The sequence below is a fragment of the Hipposideros armiger genome, unplaced genomic scaffold, assembly GCF_001890085.2.
Source record: "Hipposideros armiger isolate ML-2016 unplaced genomic scaffold, ASM189008v1 scaffold_202, whole genome shotgun sequence".
NCBI classification, from domain to species: domain Eukaryota; kingdom Metazoa; phylum Chordata; class Mammalia; order Chiroptera; family Hipposideridae; genus Hipposideros; species Hipposideros armiger.
The window spans coordinates 2,534,700-2,546,023 of NW_017731552.1; positions in this window are offsets into that span (position 1 = coordinate 2,534,700).

Below are 11,324 nucleotides of genomic sequence, written 5' to 3' on the forward strand. Positions count from 1 at the left end.
AGAGTTCTATCTGTAAAAATAGAACCCCATCTCACAGGGTGGCTGTGAAGGTTCATTGAGATGACAGAATGTGGCATCTGACGCCCCAAAGCCCTCGATACATGTTAAGGATTATCATCAAAGCACCCAGGCAGTTTTGGTGAACAGCTATGATTTTTGCTAAATTCCATCTTTTGGGATGAGTTTTGCTGTTGTCATAGGTCCAAAATAACAGCAACTTAAAGAAGATAGAAGTTTATTCCTCTCTCATCCAACAGTCCACGTATAGGCAGCCCAAAGCTGGTATGGCATATCCATGGTCTTGGTCTCTGAAAGGATATCATTCTGGGGAGCAGGCGAGGGGACATCTCCCAGGCCAGAGAAGGACAGCCCATCAGGACAGGAGAAAGAAAACTTCCAGTGTCCCTTATGGTTCTAGAAAGCCAGATGCAGCCCAGAGCTCCTTTTCTTTTTAAAATAGATCAGGAATGTCTTAAGCTATTCTCCTTACAAAAAAAAAGTAATTCAATGCAGGTAAGGCTTAAGTCATATTTGATGGCCTCCTCATCTATCTGGCAGATTTTTATTTTTTTTTAGTATGTAAGTACAGTTAATCCTCTTTATTTGCCAATTCCGTATTTGCAAGCTTGCCTGCTTGTTAAAATTTATCTGTAATCCCAAAATCAATGTTCCGGGCGCTTTTGTGATCATTTATGGACATGCGCAGAGCGTGTTGGTTTCTAAAGCTCTGAACAGCCCGACATACATGTTCCCAGCTGAGCTGAAACAAGGCAACGCTCTGCCCTCTTCCTTCAGCTGATGGTGTAAATGCACGGCCTCTGGGGGGGATCTATTTAGTGCCCTTTTTCCCTGCATTTTTGTTGGTGATCTTGCTGCTGAAATGGCCCCTGAATAGTGCTAAAGTGCTGTCTAGTGTTCCTGAGTACAAGAAGGCTGTGATGTGCCTTACGGAAAAAATATGTTAGATAAGCTTCGCTCAGGCATGCATTATGGTGCTGATGACCATGAATTCCATGGCAATGAATCAACACTGTATACGAAATAAGGTGTCCGTGACCGGACACACATGTAACCCAAGGCTGTGTATTGATCAGTTGATAACAATGTTGTGCCCAGAGGCTGCCAGGAGCCTAACCCTGGATCTCTCCTAAGAGCAGTGGTTCAGTGTTTGCTGAGTGTTCACAGCAACTTTCTAGAACATCATTCCTCCAAATAACAAGAACTGACTGTATACAAATACACATGTGTCACTATAGGAAAAAATGTGTGTGTGTGTGTGTGTGTGTGTGTGTGTGTGTCCACATGCACGGTAGGGAGGGGAGAATTCATTTTTACGTATAAAATATATAAAAGACACATCTTCCTTTCCAGGAAGGGAGTAGTTAGCACAATGGTTGGGGATGTGGTGTGGGGGCGGGGTGGGCAGCTGCAGGGAGGAGCAGGCAGCAGGCTTGGAGGCCAAGGGCATGCAGCAGTGCGGGGAACAGTGAGGTGAGAGGCTGGCATGGACAGTGCGGCTGGGAGAGAGGGTACACTGAGCAAATAAGTAAATACACTGAAGACAGTAGAAGCCGCGAAGAAGTCTAGGAAAATTAGATTGGAATTGGAGGCACTGGTACAAATTCACAGTTTTATAATACAGATACAGAAATAGAGATGTGTGATACATAATATGTCTATACAGTTGTGTGCATACACTCCCACATGTGTGCATGTATATGAACATACATATGAGGTGTGATTAAAAAAAATACAGTGAGGACTGGCTGGGTGACTCAGTTGGTTAGAGTGCAAGCTCTGAGCAACAGGGTCGCCGGTCCAATTCCCACATGGTCCAGTGAGCTGAGCCTGAGCTGAGCTGCTGCTGAGTTGCCAACAGGCAGCCAGATGGCTCAGGTGGTGAGAGTGCATGCTCTGAACAACAAGGTTGCCATTTCGACTCCCGCATAGGATGGTGGGCTGCGCCCCCTGCAACTAGCTTGAAAATGGCGACTGGACTTGGAGGTAAGCTGCACCCTCCACAACTAAGATTTTTTTTTTTTTTTTTTTTTGAGCCATCCTGCTACCTGTTGGCAGCTCAGCGGCAGCTCAGCTCAGGCTGGGAATCGAACTGGCAATCCTGTTGCTCAGAGCTTGCACTCTTGAGTGAGCCTCTTAACCAACTGAGCCACTCGGCCGGCCCTTATCCACAACTAAGATTGAAGGACAACAACTTGACTTGGAGCTGATGGGTCCTGGAAAAACACAACGTTCCCCTTCCCCAATTCCCCAATTAAAAAAAAAATCTAAAGAAAAAAATGCAGTGAATGTTTAAATTAAAAAAAAAATTATTATAGTAAAAGACACCTTGCCACTAATCTCCCTCAAAATACTCCCCCTTGCTTTGAACAAACTTACCCCATTGTTATTGCCACTTTCTGAAGCAGTTCTGGAAGTCTTCTTTTGTGAGTGTCTTTAGTTGCGCTGTCATGGCTGCCTTGATGTTCTGAATCATTTTGACTGTGGGGAAGAGTCAGAAGTCACACGGTGCCAGATCCGGTGAATAAGGTGGATGAGAACACACCGTAATGTTTTTACTTGACAGAAATTGCCGGATACTAGAAGAGATGTGTGACACAGAACATTGTCATTATGGAGGATGAAACTGTTTGCCCATTTCATGTTAATGCATTGTTCGTGAATGATTTATGGCACAGTTTAGGGCCGGCTGAGTGGCTCAGTTGGTTAAGAGCTCGCTCAAGAGTTTGAGCTCTGAGCAACAGTGGTTCGAGTCAGCCCGAGCTGAGCAGCCGTGAGCTGCCAACAGGTGGCGGGATGGCTCAGCTAAAAAAAAATAATAATAATAAAAAAATAAAATAAATAAATAAATAAATAAATAAATAAATAATAATAAAAAAATAAAACACACCTTCTCTCAACTGTAGCTCACACCCGAATGACTGCACCAAACAAGTTGAAACTTGGCACCCACTGCTACTAAGTTTCAACTCCCACTTTCTGTGTTGAAGATCCCTGCCTTTCTGTTGGATGGCACTCAGCAGCAGCATTCACCGTAGTTTTTTATCATACCTTATACATTTCCCAGATCTGTCTGCTCAGAGGGCCTAGAAGCAGCAACACCCAGTAGCAGTGAGCACACCAATCCCCCAGATCTTGGTTTCTAAACCCCAACTGACCACCAAAGGGAGCCAGGGCTGTTTGGAAAAATGTCTGACTCCCGGGCGGGGGCAGGAAAAGTATAAGATAAGCCTGGAATATCCTGTGCCAGAAAGTAAGGGAATGACCAGAATATTTTGGGGGTCTGTTAAAAGGCCAGAGGAGCCAGCTTGAAGGGTTTCCCACTGGCCAAATCTGGGACAATTTGAGCATCAAGAGAAACAATGATAGTAATGGATTGTAACCCACTGGATAATTCATTGAATAATGGGACTTACTGAAAATATGAATCCATGCAAATATAAATCAATGAATGAATGGAGGAGGGGGAAGCTTTTCCTTACTCAGAAAGCCAACCTAATGCAGAAGGAATGATGGAATTAGAAAATCTCCATTTGCCAACCATTATAGAGGCGGCCGATGCAAGAGGGAGTCATCAGAGAAGGTTGGTGGTTGGAGGTTTGATGAGACAGGATATTGGTGTAATCTCAGAATACCTCCCCATGAAGTTCTGGTCAACTGTAAAGGGGGGAAGGTGAATTTAAGGTGGGGGAACCTGAGAGACACCAAGTTGACCAGGATCAAGGTTAACATCGCCAAAGGTGGGACAGGTCAGCATCGCATGCCTCTGATATACTGCACTAAAAAGAACGCAGCACGGTTTTTGTCATGTTCCTACTGAGAAAGCTGTTGTGAGTTTGGAGGACTTGGGGGCCGAGCACGAAAAACTATATGATCACAAGGCAGCAATAATACAGACGAGTTTGATTTAAGTAATACTGTGACAGGGCAAGTCCCTCAAAGCAAGAGACCTTCCAGAAGCAATGGCACAGGGGTCATCACTCAGAGGGGAGGAGGGCAAGGGGACCACCGCCCCCAAGGAGGAAAAAGGATGGGAGAGGGGGTTTATGTGTCCAAGTGATATGCTTAGCAGCAGGGCAGGGGGTCTTTGGGTCAGGGAGCTCTGAAGGGCGGTGTCGGCATGGACCTGTTACAGCTCTGGGTTTTATCTTTTTTTTTTTTTTTTTTTAAGCTGAGCCATCCTGCTACCTGTTGGCAGCTCAGCGGCTGCTCAGCTCGGGCTGACTCGAACCGCTGTTGCTCAGAGCTCAAACTCTTGAGCGAGNCCACTCGGCCGGCCCCTTCTGGGTTTTATCTTCTCTGTGGCACATGGGGTGTAGTTTCTCATGGTACACAAAGCAGACAGGCTCTAAATGGCCCCAAATCTGCTTATTTAGGCTCTCTTTCAAACAACTAGAGGAGTAAGAATTTTGAGTTTGCAACCACCTTTCCCTTCCAATGGTGTATAACACTGCAGTATAACTTAATACTCGTGTGCCTTTGTGGACCAGGAAATCATTTTTTCCAAGCCAAAAAAAATGAGTTTGGCACCAGAGGACTTTTGAGCTAACAGGTCCCAGACTGCAGTGAAGAAGTAAACGAGGGGCCAATTACAGGGGATCCTCTTTGGCTCATATGAGAAAAGCATGGCCTGAGTCTGGTCATAAGGAAATACCAGACGAAATCACGTTGAGGGTCATCCTACAGAACATAAGGCCCATGCTTTTTGAGACCAACCAGGAATGAAAGACAGAGAACAAGGGGAGAACTAGTCCAGACTGAAGGGGTCATGGCAACTGAATGTAACATGTGGTCCGGGACCGGAAAGGAAGAAGACATCAAGGGGGCAGCTGGAGAAATGTGAACAGGAAGGGACGACTGGGTGGTAACGCAGCCATGTTGGTTTCCTGACCTGGAGGGTTCTATGCTGGTGTGTAGGGAAGTGTCCTTGTTTGGGGAAAGTACACACAGGAGTGCTTGTGGGAGTAGGTGACTCTCAGAAGAAGAAAATGATAATCTGAGGGGGGTGGATGATGCAGGAGGAAATGCTGCTAAATGTTAACAATTGGTGAATCTGCGTAAAAGGCGAGTTCTTTGTACTGTTTTTGGAAACGTTTCTGTAACCCTGACATTCATTGTTTCAAAATAAATTATTTAAAGGATATATTAAAAGACCCATACTTGATTTTTCTCCCACTTAAGCTGCAGACAGCTTCCTCTGTAAGAACAAATACGGCCAGCTCGTTCTCTCTAATACCACTTAGCATTCCAGAGTATGGGTCGCACAGCACTTAGCCGTTTGCCTATCACTCCAGCTGTTCACTAACAAAGGCCAGGCTACAGCGAGCACCTGTACATGTTGCCCTATGCATAGAGTGTAGCTCTTCAGATTCCTTCTTTACCTCACCAGATATTCTTCTGGCATCTCAGCTGGAGTAGCGAAGGCCAGCACGGAGCTCAGCTGTCAGCCTGTCAACCACGCTTACAGCTAGAACACCTCCCAGCTGCTTGAGCTAGTCTAACGAATCTACAGTCTCAGCACACCCACCCTGACAAATTCGGTCTGATTCCATACCATTTTTTCCTCTCTGGTGTAGCACCCTTAGAGTCTAATACCACATATGAGCCCCAAATCTATTGCCCGATATAAATTAGCCAAGTCTTGTAAGACGTTTACAAGTCTTTTTCTCTAAGGTCTGACTGTAACTGGCCTCCTGCCCCACTCTGATATTTGAGTCCAGTTTAGATATGGAGGCAAGGAGATGGCGAGTGTGGGAGAGAGGATAACTGGCCCCTACCTGCAAGGTAGGTAACTGCCTCATTAGATGGGAGGAAAGGCTGCCATTATGGGCAAGGGAGGCAGAGTGGGCTTTGGGAGTTCAGGACACTCAAAGTCATCTCAAGGTGTGATCGAAAAATATGGTGAATGTTTAAATTTAAAAAAATTATTACAGTAAAAGGCACATTGCCATTAATCTGCCCTCAAAATACTCCCCCTTGCTTTGAACACAATTATCCCATTGTTCTTGCCACTTTCTGAAGAGGTTCTGGAAGTCTTCTTTCACGAGTGTCTTTACTTCATCCTCCATCATGACAATGCTCCGTGTCACACATCGCTTCTGATACAGCAATTTCTCTCAAATAAAAATATCACGGAGTGTCCTCATCCATCGTATTCACCGGATCTGGCACTGTGTGACTTCTGGCTCTTCCCCAAAGTCAAAATGACCATGAAAGGAAAAGGTTTTGAATCAATTCAGGACTTTGAGGCAGCCATGACAGCGCAACTAAAGACACTTAAAGAGAACTTAGGCCTTTACCTCACACCATCCATAAAAACGAACTCAAAATGTACCAAAGACCTAAATATAAAAGTGAAAACTATAAGACTTCTAGGAAAAAAAACCAGAAGTAAATCTTCATACCCTTAGATTAGGTAAAGATTTCTTAGTTCCTAGACATGGTACCAAAGCACAAACCATATATGAAAAAAACCACAAAACTTCATCAAAATTAACAACTCATGCCCTTCAGAAGATACTGTCAAGTAAATACCAACCTTGAAAACGAAAAGACAAACATTATTTATCTGCTAAAGGACTTGTAGCCAGAATATATAAAGAACTCTTACAAGTCGACAATAAAATGACAAATGACCCAATTTTAAAACAGCAAAGGATTTAAATGGACACTTCTCTCAAGATATACAAATGGCCAGCAAGCACATGAAAAGATGCTCAATGTCATTAATCATCAGGGAAATGCAAATCAAAACCACAGTGAGATACCACTTCACACCTACCAGGATGGGGAAAATAAAAATCTGATAAAACCAAGTGTTGCTGAAGATGTGGAGAAACTGGAACCCGAATACATTGCTGGTGGGAATGGAAAATGGCATAGCCACTTTGGAAAGCAATTCAGAAGTTTCTTAAATTGTTAAACAGAGTTACTATACAACCCAGCAAATCAGCTTCTAGGTATATGCCCAAGAAATAAAAACCTATGTCTGCACAAAAACTTGTGCACGAATGTTCATAGAAGCAATATTCATAATCACCAAATGTGGGGGTGGGGGTGGGGGAGTCCATATGTCTATCAACTGATTAATAATAAACAAAACATGGTACCTCTAAATAATGGAACATTACTCAACTGTACAAATGAATGAACTAATGAAACATGCAGATAAATGAATGCTAAGTGAAAGAAGCCAGACACAGAAGACCACATGTGGTATTATTCCGTGTACCTGACGTTTCTAGTAAAGGAAACACTATGGAGATGAAGCAGGTCAGTGGTTGCCAAGGCTGGGAATAGGAGCAGAACTGACCTCACACAGGCACAAGGGAGCTTTGTGGGGAGGTGCAAAGTGTCCTAAAACTAGGTTGTGGTGATGGTTTCGCAACTGTATGAATTTATTAAAAATTATTGTACTGTACTCTTCCAATGGATGGATTTTATGGTTTGTAAATGGTAGCACACAAAAAATCCGGGGGGGGGGATCATTGGTGGGGCTGGAAGAGTATGCTCCAGGAACAATCCCTACCTAGTTCACAGGTGGAAGGCGTGTTATCTCCACAGCAGCTGACAGCGGACTCACACCGCCTCTATTGTGCTCAGGAAAACTGCCAGCGAAAGCAGAGAGCTGATGCTACCGCTGCTGGCCCCAGGACCACGTCGTCATTTCTGCCAGGAAGCTCCCTGGCTCTCCCCATCACATGACTCACTTCTAAATCTGTCTTGATTAGAGGAAACTGAGTCATGTCCAGAAGCTTCCCTGCATGGGATTCTGGAAAACAGTTGTTAGCTTTCTAAACCTCTGCTTGTTAGAATGGGGATGGGGTCGCTCCTCTACCAGGCCACTGTTCACAAGCCTGAGACCAGAATTTTTATTCTACTCCATTGAACTATACACAATACGAGGTGTGACAATTAAGCTTGTGAACTTGCCACCATGTGCTTACATTGGCAGCACCGTACAAACAGCTCAGTAAGGTTTCATAACCTTGGTATATCAGTGTGTCACAGCTGTGTTCGTGTCGACGTGTGGTGGTGTCTTGCTGAGTGGCATTCATTGTTGTTGTTGCGTGTTTTTGTGTGCCATTGTGAGAATGTCTGAGCTTGAATTAGAGTAACAAACGAACATTAAATTTCTTGTTAAACTTGGCAAGAGTGGAAGTGAAATTGGGGACATGTTAGTCCAAGTTTATGGGGATAATGCCATGAAGAAAACAGCAGTGTACAAATGGATCAAACAGTTTTCTGAGGGGAGAGAAAGTGTCACTGATGAAGAAAGGTCAGGGCGGCCAGTAACGAGCAGAACTGATGAAAACATTTCAAAAATTTGTCAAATTGTGCAAATTGTGTGTCAAAATTGTTGGCTGACTGTGAGAAGCATAGCAGACCAAGTAACCATCGATAGAGAAACAGTTAGGAAAATCTTAACTGAAAATCTTGGCACGAGAAAGGTGTGTGCAAAAATGGTCCTGAAGGAGCTCACCAATAAACAAAAGCAAAAGAGAGTTGAAGTTTGCCAAGACCTTTTGGAGAGGCAAGACGATGTTTTGGGCCATGTTATCACTCGTGATGAAACATGGGTGTACCAATATGGACCCTGAAACAAAGTGTCAAAGTGCACAATGGAAGTCAGCCAATTCTCCACGACCATAAAGTTCCACCAGTCCAAATCAAGAGTCAAAATGATGTTGCCTGACTTTTTTTTGATATCAGAGGGATTATTCATGATGAATTTGTACCAACTGGACAGTTAACCAAGTTTACTATTTGGAAGTGAAAAGGCTGCATGAAAAAGTTAGACAGAAACAACCTGAACTTTTCACCAACAATTCATGGCTCTTGCATCACGACAATGCACCAGCTCACATGGCACTGTCTGTGAGGGAGTTTCTATCCAGTAAACAAATAACTGTATTGGAACACACTCCCTACTCACCTCATCTGGCTCCCAGTGACGTTTTTCTTTGCCCAAAAGTAAAGGACATATAAAAGGAAAAACATTTTGATGACATTCAGGACATCAAGAGTAATACGACAACAGCTCTGATGGCCATTCCAGAAAAAGTTCCAAAATTGCTTTGAAGGGTGGGCTAGGAGCTGGCGCGGTGCATAGCTTTCCAAGGGGAGTACGTCAAAGGTGACCATAGTGATATTCAGCAACGAGGTATGTAGCACCTTTTCTAGGATGAGTTCACGAACTTAATTGGCAGATCTCATATGTAGTCTTCTGTGTCTGACTTCTTCCACTTAGCGTAAGTCCATCTGCAATAGTTCATTCATTTTCATGGTTATATTGTATTTCATGGTAGTATTCCACTCTTTGGATGTACTACATATATTCACATGTGTATCTTCTTTGAAAAAATGTCTATTCAAATTCTTTGCCCATTTTGAACTGAATTATCTGTCTTTTTATTGGTGAGTTATGAGAGCTCTTTCTATATTCCGGTTACAAGTCCTTTATGCTGTCTTAATCACTATAGCTTTATAATATGTTTTGACTGGGTAGGACAATGCCTCCCTTTATATCATTTTTATCTTGCATTTTACCTATGTAAACGTGAAAAACAACTTCTCAAATTCCATAAAAATTCCTGTTGGGATCTGGATTGAAATTGCATTTTTACTGATTAATCTGGGGGAAAATAACTTTTATAATATTTAGCCTTCCCATTCAAGTTAAGATGGTGTCTTTTTCAATTTATTCATGTATTTTCTTAAGTAAACATTAATAATTTTATCCACAACTATCTTGTATACTTTTTGGTGAATTCTAGTTTATAATTTGTGTTTTCATCGTGGATGTGATTTCCCCCTTTTTCTAGGTGATTAATGCTGGTATATGGGAACACTGTTGAATTTTGCATGTTAATATCTATACACTTCACAGCTAAACTATTTCTCAAAATGTATAGGCTTTTTAGATAGAGGAGCATATCTTTGGCAAATATTTTTCACTTCCTTTTAATATTTATTCATCATAAAGGAAATATAAATAGTTGATTAGATTTTTTAAATGCCCAAACTCTGTAGAGATATACATGTATTTTCTCAGTGATTCTCACCCTAACCTCTTCTTTTTTTTTTTAAGATTTTATTGGGGAATTGGGGGAGGGAAACAGTGCTGCAAAATTGGGGAAGGGGGACAGACAAGTTGCTGTCCTTTTGTTCTTCAGTCTAGTTGTGGAGGACATCACTTCACTGGCCCATGTTGGTATGATCATTGTGCTCTTCCCGGGTGAGGCAGTCGCTCACCAGCCATTGGACGGCTGCTCACGGCGGCTCATGGCAGTTCACCCCAGCTGCTGGCCACTCACGCTGGATGCCAGCCACTCATGGTAGCTTATGGCAGCCCACTGCAGCTTCACTGCAGCTTACACTGTCACCGGCAACTCATGGCAGCCCAGCTCCAGGTCGAGCTGTTGTTCACCATCTTAGCTGTAGAGGGCGCAGCATCACAGGCTCTCATGTGGGATCCGAACCAGGGCCCTGCTGCTCAGAGCTGGCGTCCCAAGCCAACTCTTAACCAACGCGCCACTCGGTTGACCCTCTCACCCTAATCTCTTAATAGCTATTCCTTAAGAAATGACAAGAAACTACTAAATTCAGAAAGACTTTTTTTAACATTTACTTTTTAAAATTGCAGTAAACACAAAATTTATCATGTTAATTTACCATTTTCACCATTAAAAATATACATATAGTTCAGTGGCATTAAGTACATTACAAAATTTATCATTTTATGTTGATTTATAATTTTCACCATTTTCAAATATATAGTTCGGTGACATTAAGTACATTACATTGTCATGCATGTTGCAAAACTGAAACCCTGTACATTAAACAACTCCCCAAACCCTACCTCCCCTGGCAGACCATTCTACATTGTCTCTGTGGATCTGACTACTTTAAATACCTCATATGAGGGAATCATAAAAATTTTTGTCTTTTTGTTACTCGCTTATTTCACTGAGCATGATGTCCTCCAGGTTCATCCATGTTGTAGTAGCAGGTGTCAGAATTTCCTTTTTAAGGCTGAATGATATTCCATTGTGTGGATGGACCATATTTTGTTAATCCAGTCATCTGTACATGGGCAACGGGTTGCCTTCTCTTGGCCACTGTGAATCATGCTGCTGTGAACATGGGTGTGCAGGTATCTCTTCTAGTCCCTGCTTTCAATTCTTTTGGGTATGTACTCAGAAATGGGGTTGCTGGGTCACATGGTAGTTTTATGTTTAATTTTGTGAGGAACCAGAGAGGCTTTTAAATGATTTATCAATCTCAGTAACATCCAACAATATTTG